Source organism: Macaca nemestrina, chromosome 12 (genome assembly GCF_043159975.1).
Source record: "Macaca nemestrina isolate mMacNem1 chromosome 12, mMacNem.hap1, whole genome shotgun sequence".
NCBI lineage: Eukaryota > Metazoa > Chordata > Mammalia > Primates > Cercopithecidae > Macaca > Macaca nemestrina.
This window is the reverse complement of record NC_092136.1, coordinates 264,772-280,939: the sequence shown is the minus strand read 5'-3', so window position 1 is coordinate 280,939 and position 16,168 is coordinate 264,772.

The following is a 16,168-nucleotide window of genomic DNA, read 5'->3' as shown; positions in this document are numbered from 1 at the left end:
CGGTCTCTGGGTGTGTGACAAACCGCCCAACCTCAGTGCTGTCCAACAGCAGCGTTCCTGTTCGGCAGAGGAGCAGACCTGTTTGGGACACTTGATGGGTCCACAGCCGGATGGTGTCCTCTGTGGGTCAGGAACTCAGGGCACTCGGGAACAGCTCCTCTCTGCTTCTCTAGGTGCTGGCCTCCCGCGGGAAGACGTGAGTGGTGGGGCCGGCTCTTCGGGACAGGCTGGAGCCATCCAGAAGCTTCTGCCCTGAGCTGGTGCACCCTCGGCATGAATGGCTGGGCTCACCTTGGGTGGTTGGCCAGGGCACCTGCACGCCCAGCTCCCGGGGCAGCCTGCCGGTCCAGCACACAGAGTGAAGCCTCTTGGAATCACCTGCCAGGTTTGCCATATGCCGCCATGGCCACCCAAGTTTGTGGGTTGTGGGGACGTGGACCCCACCTCACAATGGAAGATTGACCAGAAGTTGCCTTCATCCCTCCTTTCCCTCCCTCCCCCCGTAACTTCCAAGTAAGAAGCAAGCTGGTTGCATCCTGCTGTTCATAGCAGCCCTTAAACAACACCCAATCTCTCAAACCTTCCCCCACCCCATCAGCTCATCTCCTACCTCCTGCAGTCCACTTTCCATATTTCTGTTATCTGCATATTCATTAAAATATAGTGCCCCACCCCTTTCTTTTTTTTTTTTTTTTTTGAGACGGAGTCTCACTCTGTCGCCCAGGCTGGAGTGCAGTGGCGCGTTCTCAGCTCACTGCAAGCTCCGCCTCCCGGGTCTACGCCATTCTCCTGCCTCAGCCTCCCGAGTAGCTGGGACTACAGACGCCCGCCACCTCGCCCGGCTAGTTTTTTATATTTTTTAGTAGAGACGGGGTTTCACTGTGTTAGCCAGGATGGTCTTGATCTCCTGACCTCGTGATCCGCCCGTCTCGGCCTCCCAAAGTGCTGGGATTACAGGCTTGAGCCACCGCGCCCGGCCCCCCACCCCTTTTTGAGACAGGGTCTCACTGTGTCTCTGAGGCTAGAGTGCAGTGGTGCAATCTCAGCTCACAGCAGCCTTGACCTCCTGGGCTCAAGCGATCCTTCCACTTCAGCTTCTTGAGAAGCTGGGACTACAGTCAGGAGTCACCATGCCGGGCTAATTTTTTGTATTTTTTAAATAGACTCAGGGTCTCACCATGTGGCCCAGGCTGGCATCGAACTCCTGGGTTCAAGTGATCCTCCCGCCTTAGCCTCCCAAAGTGCTGGGATTCTAGGTGTGAGCCACTGTGCGCGGCCAATAGTGCTCTTTTATGTATCATTCTGTTTCTCCAAGGCCTCCATAATTTTTATATGTGTCTGTCTTGCTGTGCATCTAATGCTTTCCGTCTTTTCACTGCATGGCACCCCATCCTAGGCACATTCATCCAGCCAGTGGACGTTACCTAATATTCTAGTGTCCTGACGAGCTGGGACTTATGGGACACAGCAGTGAGCAAGACAGAAAGGGGCCCCCTCTCGTGGAGTTTACATGTTACTAGGCAGGGACAAACCAGTGAACACATAGTAACTTTGCTGATGGTGAGTGACGTGAAGGAGATGAGATGGGGGATGGAGGGAGGCTGGCTTCAGCTCCACAGTCTCTCTCTGGGGAGGCAACGGCTGGCCTGATCCATAAACAGGGTTCTTAGAAGGCAAGTGTTGGCAATGTTGGGAGAGACGCGTTCGGGACACTTGATGGGTCCACAGCCAGATGGTGTCCTCTGTGGATCCAATTGAGGGACCGGCTCAATTGTGCAATTGAGGGGCAGGCTGGGATCTGCTGGACGCAGATGCTCCATATGCTACCACATCCATCTCGGCCCCTTCCAAAGAATAATGGCCACTGCCTCACTTCTGTGTGACCCAACCACAGAGGCAAAGGTTCTGGGAAATGGGTCTCCAGCTTGGAATAAGAGGACAACCTGGCAGGACCCTCCTCTTGACAGCTCAGCACACACGCACACGTCTCTTAAAAACCACATTTAACTTCCGAATAAAGCAAAAAACAAATTCATGCTTCTACGTAATATGATGCAAATATTCCAACCAGAAGGGACTGAACAAAAGGTTCGTGTCATTTTATCCACATTTCAGAAGATGGTCCTTGTTCTTCCACTCAGTTTCTCTAAGAGCATTTAACACTTGACACTCCAAAGAGCATGTTCGGGGGTTGGATGACACAAATACTGATATGAAATGTGAAGTTAACTATTGTTAACACATTTTATGCAGATAGCAGGGCAACGGAAGAGGAGAAAAGCAGGAAGAATGATTGGATAATGTTAGTACAAATATGACTTGTGTGAGGATAAGAGGTACTCACTTCTACAGTCACGTGGTCGTGGCTGGTGCCGTCTTTATGGCCACGCTCTTCTGTCACTCCTGTGTGGGCCCTTTGCCCTCTGCAAGCACCACTGCTGGCCATGGTTCATTGCCTGGTGGGGTGACCCAAACGTTCCTTCCCAAAAGGCCTATGCCGTTAGCACTTTTGCCTTATGGGGTGGTTCTGGTTTTCTAGTGGCGTTTTATACAAGGCTTAGGAGAGCTACGCGATATTACAGATGATCTCCTGCCCCCCAAATTTCTCCTCCTTAGCCCCATTCTGTAATCGGGTTCCAGGTTCCCCTTGTTGGGGTCAGTCAGCCCGGCCAGCACAGGGACCCTCTTCTTTGTCGACCCCCTGGTGTGAGGAACCCGCGTCCAGGTGGACAGTCTCAGCTTCCTGCGTAACGTGTCCCCTGGTGGAAGCACTCCAGAGCTTTCCCGGGACCAGGGGGATTCCTAGGACATGGGACTTTCCGTTTTAAACCTGGCAAAGTCTTAAGCCAACTGGAATGAGTTGGTCCCTGGGAATCTGAGGCCTCTAGACCAACAGCGGGCGACACTGCAGGGGGCAAAACTTTCATGTGTGGCTCACTGGAGATTAACGACAATGGGAAAACATTGTGGTTTCCACTCCTCCACACCTGGACCAGTGAGCCCCAGCTTTGGGAAAAGCCAGAGATCAGGTGCTGATTCAGTAGGTCCGCTGCATCCGGAGGACCCCGAATCCACAGCATTGCCACTCAGCTGGTGCCAAAACTGAGCCTCCCAAAGGCCATTCCGTGAGGAACACGGCGAGATCCGTGGGTTCCAGGAGCACCGGCCCATTGCTGTCCCCAGGACAATGGCAGTGCCACCGTGTGGAGCACCCCGTGGGTGGGTGAGGTGCCTCGAATGTGCGGGGTGGTGGTTTGGGCAGAGGCATTGAGGGCACTGAGCATTCCACAGCTGGGGTGGGAGCCCTTCCTGCTGGGCCAAGCGTCCTCCATGGTGGAGGAAGGGGCCAGTGTTGGTCTCTGCTGTTGGCTGCGGGGCACACAGGGTAACCCGCTTCCCACTGCCACAGCCACTTGGCCCTGACTCGGGACAAGGGGAGCTGGGGAAAGAGGCTGGCTTATGCGCACGAATGGGTCATTTTGTCCATCTGACTGTTAGGGTCCTCCTCTGCTGAGGCAGGTCTTTGCACACAAATTCTTCACACTCTGCCCACCCCAGGAGGTCTGTCTACACACCGTCACCCAGACCTTTTCATCTCTGACTTTGTAGTCGTACCCCTCCAAGTGCCTGGCGGTCAGCTAGACCGTCGGCCATGGCGGGGGGTCCACGGAGCTCTGCCTCCTCCTTCATCCTGCCTCTGCGTCTGTCGTGCAGGCCTGGCCTCCCACACCCAGGTGGCGCTGCCCTGCTGGGGTGCCCACTTCGGGGTGGTGCCAGCTTATTATGCAGAGCCATCTGTGACCAGGGCTGCATTTGTGCTTTGTTAGTCATCCGGTCCCAGGGAACTCCTCACGACCCAGTGGTGTATTTCAGAGAGATGAGGCGGAGTGAGGGGAGCTGCCTGTTCACGCCTGTTCAGGACCTCAGGCCCCCCAGGACCTGTTTGAGCTGATCAGGCATAGACCACTTCTGTCAGTGGCATCTGCTGTGCACACCCAGCCCTGAGGCTGGTGGGTCCGACCACACCCAGGGCACGACGGCAGCCCAGGCGTTAGAATGTGGCCCTTGGGGCTGGGCATGGCGGCTTATGCCTGTAATCTCAACACTTTGGGAGGTGGAGGTGGGAGGATCGCTGGAGCACGGGCGTTTGAGACCAGCCTTGGCAACACAGGGAGACCCTATCTCTGCAAAACATACAAACATTTGCCAGGTGTGGTCAAACCTGTAGTCTCAGCTACTTGAGAGGCTGGGGTGGAAGGATTGCTGAGGCCTGGGAGGTCGAGGCTGCAGACCCGTGATTATGCCACTGCACTCCAGACTGAAAGACAAAGCAAGACCTTATCCAAAAAAAAAGAATGTGGCCCTTGACCCTGCTCAGTATCTGGAGCGTGGTGGGAGCCAGACAGCTCTCCCCAGATGGTGGGGGCCGGGATACCTCTCTCCAGATGGTGGGTCTGGCTTAGCTATCTCCAGATGGTGGGAACCAGGACACTTCTCTTCAAATGGTGGGTGCCAGGACACCTATCTCCAGATGCCATGGGCTGCAACAGCTCTGTCCAGATGGTGGACCCTGGGATACCTCTCTCCAGATGGTGGCAACGCCCTGCTGAAGGTCAGCGCAGGGGCCAACTAGAGGTCCAGCCAGAAGCTCCACACAGTTCAAGCACCACTGGGTCTGCTCGACCATGAGGTCCAAGTGGCAGAGCAGCCCACATGGCGCGTGGCCCCTACCATGGGGTCCAAGTGGCCGAGCAGCCCACGTGGCACGTGGCCCCTACCATGAGGTCCAAGTGGCCGAGCAGCCCACGTGGCGCGTGGCCCCTACCATGGGGTCCAAGTGGCCGAGCAGCCCACGTGGCGCGTGGCCCCTACCATGGGGTCCAAGTGGCAGAGCAGCCCACGTGGCGCGTGGCCCCTACCATGGGGTCCAAGTGGCCGAGCAGCCCACGTGGCGCGTGGCCCCTACCATGGGGTCCAAGTGGCCGAGCAGCCCACGTGGCGCGTGGCCCCTACCATGGGGTCCAAGTGGCCGAGCAGCCCACGTGGCGCGTGGCCCCTACCATGGGGTCCAAGTGGCAGAGCAGCCCACGTGGCGCGTGGCCCCTACCATGGGGTCCAAGTGGCCGAGCAGCCCACGTGGCGCGTGGCCCCTACCATGGGGTCCAAGTGGCCGAGCAGCCCACGTGGCGCGTGGCCCCTACCATGGGGTCCAAGTGGCCGAGCAGCCCACGTGGTGTGTGGCCCCTACCATGGGGTCCAAGTGGCCGAGCAGCCCACGTGGTGTGTGGCCCCTACCATGAGGTCCAAGTGGCCGAGCAGCCCACATGGTGCGTGGCCCCTAGCAGGCCACCTCTTGTCTTGGGTTAAGGGGTTGGAGCAGCACTTCCAAATAAGGCAAAAGTTGCTTCCCAAATAACACAAGACCTACAGCACTAGGCATCGTGCCTCTTTCTTTGTGGTGGAAGGGACTGAGGTAGCCACTTGCCTTGTGCTTGGGAAGGGATGGGCCACTGGGTCCCTAGACGTGCCGGAGTGTGGGCCCCAGGCGTTTGGCTCGCAGATGCTCGAGGGAGGTGTTGAGGGCAGCGGCTACTTTCTGCTCAGCGAGTCCAGTCCACATGATGGCCTCCCACAGAAGAGGCGGTGTGTGATTCCCTGCAAGCGAGGGCAGCGAGCGCGATGTGGGTTCCCGTCACCAGAGGACGACTCTGAGCTGGGCGCTGGCGTCCCTGGAGGGAGGGAAGTGAAGGTGAACTGTTGGCCTTGCCTGTTGAAGGCAGAGTCTCCCGATGGTCTTCACCCGCAGGCGTGGAGACAAAGCCCTGCCCTGATGAATACGCTGCCCGTGAGGCCGCGAGGGACGTGTGGATTTGCTGCTCAACGAAAGCATGTCAGCAGCGGTAGTTACACTAACCACCGTCTGATTATTTTTACAGCAATTCCCTGTCCTTCTTCAAGATCCATCTGCCTTCTGCACAGGCCAAATAAGGGAGGCAAACTGGGCTGTGGTGGAACCTCCAGCCCTGCATCTTCAGGTCCTCGACGGTGGCACTATTCTCTGCTGTTCCTCCAGGAGGCAGGACTGACTTCGATGAACTATTTTCCTGGGAAGAGGCAGCTCTATGGCCTCCTTCTGGCCTTTACCAACATGAGATGCCTCATCCCATGGGTCAGGGACCAATGTAGGATTCTGAGGATGTCTGTGCCAATGATGCATTCCAAAACCAGAGAGCAGGTCACTGCCCTCGCCAGAGACAGATCTCAGCTAGAACTCAGGGATCACCAGATGGCCACAAGCCCCTGCTATGCCGAGCAGACCACTGTGGAATCGACGTCCATGCATAGCCAGGTCCCTGAAAAGACTGTGTTTCTCTCCTTCCCTTCATAGCCACCTGGCACGTGGTTCTTAGGGGCCTATGGGAAGTCCAGGAAGGAAATTTACAGTAAAATCCTTGGCAGTGTTGGCCAGGCGCAGTGACTCACGCCTGTAATCCCAGCACTCTGGGAGGCCGAGGCAGGTGGATCACAAGGTCAGGAGATCGAGACCATCCTGGCTAATACGGTGAAACCCCGTCTCTACTAAAAATATAAACAATTAGCCGGGCGAGGTGGCAGGCAGCTGTAGTGCCAGCTACTTGGGAGGCTGAGGCAGGAGAATGGCGTGAACCCGGGAGGAGGAGCTTGCAGTGAGCCGAGATCACACCACTGCACCCCAGCCTGGGCGACACAGCGAGACTCTGTCTCAAAAAAAAAAAAAAAAAAAATCCCTCGGCAGAGTCATCAGGTCCTTCCTCAGGGCCTGGCTCTGTGGACTGACTTGGAATGGAAATTGGCAGAGGCGCCACAGCTCTGTTGTGAGGAACCCAGGCTTCTCGCTGTGGACTGAACAAATCCGTATGTGGAAGCCCTAAGCCTATGTGACGGCATTTGGAGGGGGCCCTTGGGAGGTGATTAGGGTCAGATGAAGTCTCGAGGCTGGGCTCACAGGACAGGGTTGGTGCCCTGATAACAGGGGAAGCCCAGAGCTCATGCACTCTGTCCCTGCAAATTCTCTCTGTCTCCATGTCTCTCTCTCCCTCTCTCCTCCATCTATCTCCCTATCTCTGTCTCTCCCCATCTCTCTCTGTCTCTCTCTCTCCTTCATCTCTCTCTTCTGCTCTGTCTGTCTCCCATCTCTCTCTCTGTCTGTCTCTCCTCCACCTCTCTCTCCCTGTCTGTCTCTCCTCCACCTCTCTCTCCCTGTCTGTCTCTGTCTCTCCTCCATCTCTCTCTCCTTCTCTGTGTCTCCCCCATCCCTATCTCCCTCTGTCTCTCCCCCACTTCTCTCTCCCTCTCTGTCTCTCCTCCACCTCTCTCTCCCTGTCTGTCTCTGTCTCTCCTCCATCTCTCTCTCCTTCTCTGTGTCTCCCCCATCCCTATCTCCCTCTGTCTCTCCCCCACTTCTCTCTCCCTCTCTGTCTCTCCCCCATCTCTCTCTCCCTCTTTCTCTCTCTCCCTCTCTGTCTCTCCCCCACCTCTCTCTCCCTCTCTGTCTCTCCCCCATCTCTCTCTCCCTCTCTGTCTTTCCCCCACCTCTCTCTCCCTCTGTCTCTCCCCCATCTCTCTCTCCCTCTGTCTCACCCCCATCTCTCTCTCCCTCTTTCTCTCTCTCCCTCTGTCTCTCCCCCACTTCTCTCTCCCTCTCTGTCTCTCCCCCACCTCTCTCTCCCTCTGTCTCTCCCCCATCTCTCTCTCCCTCTTTCTCTCTCTCCCTCTCTGTCTCTCCCCTCGACATGCATATGCTGAGGAAAGCCCCTGGAGGACACAGAGATGGAGCCAGAGCCTCTGAACCTGACCACGCCAGCACCCTGATCTCAGGCTTCCAGCAGCCAGAAAGGGGAGAAAATACATTTCTGTTCTGCGGTATTTTGTAATGGCAGACTGAGCTGACTGACACTTCTATCCACCACACCCAGAGTTTTTCTGATTACACAAACCAAGTGAGGCTTCAGCGGGCAGCCCCAAGCCAAGGGATGCCAAGATGGGTCAGCCAGCTCCGAGGGCTCTGCAGGTGGAGCCATGCTGACCCTGCCTGGGCCGCATTGCCCGTTTCTGTGGCCACATCCTCCTGTCTGTAGACATGAGGTACCATCCCCGTCCTACCGTGCTGGGACCAGCAGAGACCCCATTTCCAGGGCCCACTGCAACACCTAATTGTGCCTTTCATAATTAGGGAGGAGGGGGCATGACAACATAGTCAGTTTTGCTTTTTTTTTTTGAGACAGAATCTCGCTCTGTCGCCCAGGCTGGAGTGCAGTGATGTGACTGATCTTGGCTCACTGCAATCTCCGCCTCCCGGGTTCAAGCAATTCTCCTGCCTCAGCCTCCAAAGTAGCTGGGACTACAGGCATCCCCCACCATGCCTGGCTAATTTGTGTGTTTTTAGTACAGATAGGATTTCGCCATATTGGTCAGGATGGTCTCAAACTCTTGACTTCAGATGATCCACCCGCCTCCGCCTCCCAAAGTGCTGGGATTACAGGCGTGAGCCACTGTGCCTGGCCCCAGTTTAGCATTTTTAAAAAACGAATGGACTTTATTTTTCGGAAGGGTTTGAGATTTACAGAAATAATACAGAGAGCTTCCCTGCCCCCCCAACCCCACCCACAGTTCGCCTCGTTATTACCGTCTTGCCTTAGTTTGGTATATTTGTTATAATGAATGAACCAGTATCAACGCATTATTGACCAAATAAAGTCACGGTTCAGATTCCCTCATTTGTTTTCCCTGACATCCTTTCTGCGTTCCAGGACCACATTCCTCAGCGTCTGTCTCCCAGGGCCTCTGGGCTGGGCCGTTTCACAGACTCCTTGTTTTTGACAACCTGGACAGCTCCGAAGAGGCCGGGTCCGTGGCGGGATGTCCCTGCTGAGATTCGCCTGCTCTTTTTCTCATGATGAGGCTGGAGTTACAGGTTTTTTGGAAGAAGATGCCAGAGGTGAAGCAGCATCTTCATCCATCCTATTAAGGGCAACATCGGCCAGGCGCGGTGGCTCAAGCCTGTAATCCCAGCACTTTGGGAGGCCGAGACGGGCGGATCACGAGGTCAGGAGATCGAGACCATCCTGGCTAACACAGTGAAACCCCGTCTCTACTAAAAAATACAAAAAACTAGCCGGGCAAAGTGGCGGGTGCCTGTAGTCCCAGCTACTCGGGAGGCTGAGGCAGGAGAATGGCCTGAACCCGGGAGAAGGAGCTTGCAGTGAGCTGAGATCCGGCCACTGCACTCCAGCCTGGGCCACAGAGCGAGACTCCGTCTCAAAAAAAAAAAAAAAAAAGGGCAACATCATCGGTGGACTCCTGACTTGGCCCGGCCTCGTCTTCTGCAGAGGCAGAGCCCTCAGGCTCCTCTGCTAGCCACGAGGGATCTGCCAGCCCCGAGGGTTTCTGCAGGTGGAGCCGCGCGGAAGGAGCCCAGCCCTTCCCACCCCGCGCTCTCTGGACGGGCGGCACTGCGCCAGCCCAAGTCGAGGGGCTGGGTGGGGGGCTCTGCTCCTCCTTAGGGGCAGTGTCTACGCCATTGGTTTAGAATTCTTCCACAGAGGAGATTGGTCTCTTCTCCCCCATATGTGAATTTATTTGATCACTTATTTATATCGCTATGGACTTGTAGATATTTACAGCACACTTTGGGTTAGGGATGTAGAATGAGGTGCTACTTCATTCATTGTGTTGCTCAAACTCTGGGAGTTCACTCCGTTGGACGCTGGGTCCACTCGCATATTTACATCGAGTGTGTGTGTGTATCTTTGTGTTTGGTGTGTATGTGTATGCATGTGTATGTGTATACATGTGTATGTGCACGTGTGTGCATGTGTATGTGTGTGTGGTGTGTGCGTATGTATGCGTTTAGTGTATGTGTGTATGTGCGTGTGTATGTGTATGTGGTGTATATGTGGGTATATTTGTGTATGCATGGTGCGTGTATGTGCATGGTGCTTGTGTGTATGTTGTATGTGTGGTGTGTGTGTATTTGTGGGCATGGTGCATATTTGTGGTGTGTATGTGTATGTTGTGTGTATGTGTGTGCATGGTGCATGCGTATGTGTGTGGTGTATGTGTATGTGTGCATGGGGCGTGTATGTGTTTGTGGTGTGTGTATGTTGTATGTGTGTGATGTATGTGTATGTATGTATGGTGTGTGTGTAAAAGTGTATGTATGTATGTATGTATGCCTGTTTGTGGTGTGTGCATGGTGTGTGTGTGAGTTTGGGTGTGTATGTGTGTGAGTGTATGTGTGTATGTATGTTTGTGGTGTGTGTGTATGTGCATGGTGCTTGTGTGTGTGGTGTGTGTGGTATGTGTATATATGTGTGTGCATGGTGTCTGTGTGTATGTGTGTGTGCTGTGTATGTGTGTGATGTGTGTGTGGTGTGTTTGTGGTGTGTGTGTGTGTATGTGCATGGTGCATGTGTGTATGCGTGTGGGGTGTGTCTGTGCATGGTGCATGTATGTGTCTGGTGTGTGTGTATATGTGTGTGCATGGTGCATGTGTGTGAGTGTATGTATGTTTGTGGTGTGTATGTGTATGTGCAAGGTGTGTGTGTTTGTGGTGTGTGTGTGCATGGTGCACATGTTTGTGGTGTGTGTATGTGCATGGTGGGTGTATGTGTATGTGTGTTTGTGGTGTGTGCGTGTGTGCATGGTGTGTGATGTGTTTGTGGTATGTGTATGTATGCGTGTTTGTGGTGTGTGTGTGTGTGCATGGTGTGTGTGTGTGAGTGTGTGTATGTATGTTTGTGGAGTGTGTGCGTGCATGGTGCCTGGTGTGTGTGTGTGCATGGTGCCTTTGTGTGTATGTATGTGTGTGTGTTTGTGGTGTGTGTGTGTGGTGTATATGTGTGCATGGTGTGTGTGTGAGTGTATGTGTGTATGTATGTTTGCGGTGTGTATGTGTGTGTGTGCACAATGCCTGTGTGTGAGTGTATGGTGTGTGTGTGATGTGTGTGTATATTTGTGTGCATGGTGCATGTGTGTTTGTAGTGTGTGTATGTGTGTTTGTGGTGTGTGTGTGCATGGTGTGTGTGAGTGTATGTATGTTTGTGGTGTGTGTGTGTGCATGGTGTGTGTGTGTGTGTGGCATGTGTGTGAATGTATGTGTGTATGTTTGTGGTGTGTATGTGTATGCACGGTGCCTGCGTGTGAGTGCATGGTGTGTGTGGTGTGTGTGTGTGTTTGTGGTGTGTGTATGTGTTTGTGGTGTGTATGTGTGTGCATGGTGCCTTTGTGTGTATGCGTGTGTGTGTCCATTGTGCATGTGTATGTGTTTGTGGTGTGTGTGTTTGTGGTGTGTATGTGTGTGCACGGTGCCTGTGTGTGAGTGCATGGTGTGTGTGGTGTGTGTTTGTGTTTGTGGTGTATGTGTGTGCATGGTGTGTGTGAGTGTATGTATGTTTATGGTGTGTGTGTGTGTGTGTGTGCATGGTGCCTTTGTGTGTATGCGTGTGTGTGTCCATTGTGCATGTGTATGTGTTTGTGGTGTGTGTGAGTTTGTGGGGTGTGTGTGTGCATGGTGCATGTGTGTGCGTGTGTGTGTGGTCTGTAGTTGTTTGTTCTGAGCACTTTCTTCCTTTATGGCACTGCAGGATGCTCCAGACCCATCTTGTATTTTTCCTGTCCCAGTCCTAGAATCAGCCACTTCCCCATGGAGCGCTGGTTCCCTTCGGGCAGAACGGGACTAGGAAACCAAGATCCGGGTGCCAGGTGTGTTCACTGCTGCTGGGGTGTTATTTCCTTTATGTTCTCTTGCAGACAAAAGCAATAAATACGTGTGTGTGCTAACATGTATATGCACTCATCTGTACATAGTTTTGTCTGTAGCCATCTGTGTCTATGTTAAGTTAAACAGGAACCCTCACAGATGCCTCCAGTCCCGCCTGTCACCACCAGGATCATTCAGCTGCCTCCCCTTCATGATCTTTAAACTCGCCTCTGCGAGCGAGGGACGGAGCTCCACCATCTGCTCTTTACTTATTTAGCTGCTCAACCCCAGTACGGATGTACCGTGATATCAGAATTGCCAACCTGTATCCCCGTGGGAAGCAACTGCATCAACTAAAGCACACTGCACATGCGAGTTCCTTTTGCCTTTAGTCTCACAGACCCCACTCATTTCCAGAGCCACTTAGGTCAGCTCCTCTCCCCTGCCCGCTTCATCGAGGTCTTTCATACCTTTGTAACACAATCGCATTCTTCTGTCACATTCTACATCTTTCTTGGGATCCCCTGCCCTCCTAAATGTGGGGAAAAGAAAGAGATCAGCCTGTTACGGTGTCTATATAGAAAGAAGTAGACATAAGAGACTCCATTTTGTTCTGTATTTGAGATGCTGTTAATCTGTGACCCTACCCCCAACCTTGTCCTTGCAAGAGACATGTGCTGTGCTAACTCAAGGTTTAATGGATTTTGGGCGTGCAGGGTGTGTCTTTGTTCCTAGAAAAGCTAGGTATTGTCCAAGGTTTATCCCCATGTGATAGGATGAAACAATGTTGCTAAAAGGTTTATCTCAAGGCACAGGATTTTCCTTTAAACTTATTCATGTCACAGAGATCCTTGTTCTTATGTCTTACTGCTAATTTCCTCCCTAAAAACGATCCTATTGTCCTGCCACTCCCTTATCTTTAAGATGGTAAAGATAATTATCTATAAATACTAAGGGAACTCAGAGGCCGGTGCCAGCGTGGGTCCTCTGTAAGCTGAGCGCCGGTCCCCTGGGCCCCAGCTTTTCTTTCTCTATACTTTGTCTCTGTGTCTTATTTCTCTTCTCAAGTCTCTCGTTCCACCTAACGAGAAACACCCGCAGGTGTGGAGGGGCAGGCCACCCCTTCACTAAATTATTATTTAAATTTTTTGAGGCTGGGTATGTAATCCCAGCACTTTGGGAGCTGAGGCTGGAGAATCGCTTGAGCCGGGAGTTCAAGACCAGCCTGGGCATCATGACGAGATCCCACAAAAATTAGCCAGGTGTGGTGGTGTGCACCTACAGTCTCTGCTACTGGGGAGTCGGAGGTGGGGGGATCGCTTGAACCCAGGAGGTTAAGGCTGCAGTGAGCAGTGATCATACCACCACACTCCAGCCTGGAAGACAGAGCAAGACCTTGTCTCAAAAATAAAACAAAATTTTCATTCATGAAGGTTCACTCTGTGTTGTCCAGTTTCAAGGTTTTGATTGTCATGTATCAACCATTACAGTACCATACATAATAGTTTTACCATTCTAAGAAATTCTTCTGCCCTTCCCCTATTCATTTCATCCCCAGGCCCCTGTGCCTCTGGTCTCTGTAGTTTTACTTTCTCCAGAATGTGATACTGTTGGAATTGTAGAGCATGCAGCCTTTTCAGACTAGCTTCTTTCTCTTAGCCATGTGCACATATGGGTCAGCCATGTTTCTTTGTAACTTGATAGCTCTTTTTTATTGCTGAGCAATATTTCATTATATGAATGTTCTAAACAGTTTATCCATTCACTGTTTCTTTTTCTTTTTTCTTTTCTTTCCTTTTTTTTTGGACAGAGTTTCGCTCTTGTGGCCCAGGCTGGAGTGTAGTGGTGTGATCTCGGCTCACTGCCTGCTGGGTTCGAGCGATTCTCCTGCCTCAGCCTCCCGAGTAGCTGGGATTACAGGCGCCCGCCACCACGCCTGGCTGATTTTGTATTTTCCATGTTGGTCAGGCTGGTCTCGAACTCCCGAACTCAGGTGATCCACCCACCTCGGTCTCCCAAAGTGCTGGGATTACAGGCGTGAGCCCCTGCGCCCAGCCCAGAACCAAATTTTTAATTTTAATAAAGTCCAACTAATTTCTTTCTTTTTTTTTTTTGAGACGGAGTCTCGCTCTGTCGCCCAGGCTGGAGTGCAGTGGCCGAATCTCAGCTCACTGCAAGCTCCGCCTCCCAGATTTACACCATTCTCCTGCCTCAGCCTCCTGAGTAGCTGGGACTACAGGTGCCCGCCACCTCGCCCGGCTAGTTTTTTGTATTTTTTAGTAGAGACAGGGTTTCACCGTGTTAGCCAGGATGGTCTCGATCTCCTGACCTCATGATCCGCCCGTCTTGGCCTCCCAAAGTGCTGGGATTACAGGCTTGAGCCACTGTGCCCGGCCTAAATTTCTTTCATGGATGCTCATGATATATCTAAAAAACTCATTGCTAAATCTAAGCTCACCTAAATTATCTCCTATGTTATCATCTAGTTTTATAGTCTTGCATTTTACATTTAGATCTGTGATCCATTTTGAGTTAATTTTTGTGATAAGTGTAAGGTCTGTGTCTAGATTCATCTTTCTGTATATGGATGTCCAATTGTTCCACCACAATTTGTTGAAAAGGTTATCATTCTTTATTGAATTTTCTTTGTTTCTTTCTCAAAGATCAGTTGACTATATTTGTATGGACCTATTTCTGGGCTCCCAATTCTGTTCCATTGATCTATTTGTCTCTTATTTTGCTGATACCAGGCTGTTTTGATGACTATAGCTTTACAGTAAGTCATGCAGTGTCAGTCCTCTAACTTTATTATTTTTTTTAGTATGATACTGGCTATTCTGAGTGTTTGAGTTTCCATAGAAACTTTGGAATCGGTTTGTCAGTAGCCACAAAACAACTTGCTGGAATTTTGATTGGGATTGTATTAAATCTATGATCGAATTGGGAAGAACTGATATCCCAACAATATTAAATTCCTATCAACCAACGCAAACTATCTCACCATTTATTTAGATCTTAGATTTCTTTCATCAAAGTTTTGTAGCTGTTCTCGTGTGGTTCCTGTACATATTTTGTTACATTTATACCTAGGTATTTCATTTTTATGGTGTTAACGTAACTGTATTGAGATTTAAATGCTGAATCCCCATTGTTCATTGCTAGTACGTAGGAAGCAACTGACTCTTGTGTATTACTTTGTATCCTACAGTCGTGCTATAATCACTTATCAGTTCCAGGAGTTTTATAGATAATTATTTGGGATTTCCTACACAGATAGTCATGTCTTCTGTGAACAAAGACAGTTTTACTTCTTCCTTCCCAACCTATACACATTTTATTCCTTTTTCAGTATTATTTCATCAAGCTGGGTTTCCAGTACGATGCTGAATAGGAATGGTGAGAGCAGATGGCCTTGTCTTGCTCTTTCTCTTAGGGCACAGTATCTACAGTCTCACCAGTAAGTGTGATGTCAGTTGCACATTTTTGGGTAGATGAATTTTATCAAGTTGAAGTAATTTTCTTGTCTTCTCTTTCTTTTTTTTTTTTTTTTTTTTTTGAGACAGAGTCTTGCTCTGTCGCCCAGGCTGGAGTGCAGTGGCACGATCTCGGCTCACTGCAAGCTCTGCCTCCTGGGTTCATGCCATTCTCCTGCCTGAACCTCCCGAGTAGCTGGGACTACAGGTGCCCGCCACCACGCCCGGCTGATTTTTTGTATTTTTAGTAGAGACGGGGTTTCACCGTGTTAGCCAGGATGGTCTCGATCTCCTGACCTCATGATGCACTCACTTCGGCATCCCAAAGTGCTAGGATTACAGGCGTGAGCCACCACACCCGGCCTACCAGCGCCATCTTGTCTGCTCCTTACTGTACACATGGCTGCCAAAGGGAAGAGAAAATGGAACTGTCATTTTGATCATGCCTAGTCCCAGGTAGCCTTTTCCTATTGGCATAGCTGTCAGTATTCACCTGTTCAAACTTCCAGCTTGCTTGTCTATGTCTGCAGCTGGATTTTTCCAGCTGCTCTTTGTTAGAAAAGAAAATGATTTGGGGGCTGCTTTTCATTAAAAGGAAAACCTTACCGAGGACTTCTTTACCCTCACTGCCTGCCTAAATAATTTCTTTTTAACTCCTATATCGTCACTCGGTCACCCAGGCTGGAGTGCAGTGGTGCCAACACAGCTCACTGCAGCCTCGACCTCCTGAGTTCAAGCAATTCTCCCATCTCAGCCTCCTGAGTAGCTGGGACTAGAGGCACATGCCACCAGCCCCTACCACACCCAGCTAATTGTATTTTTCACTGAGACAGGGTCTCCCTATGTTGACCAGGCTGGTCTCTAACTCTGGTCTCAAACGATCCTCCCACAGAGCTGGGATTACAGGTGCACACCACGGCTCCAGCAACGGAGGCCGCACATGCTCAGCGTGTGA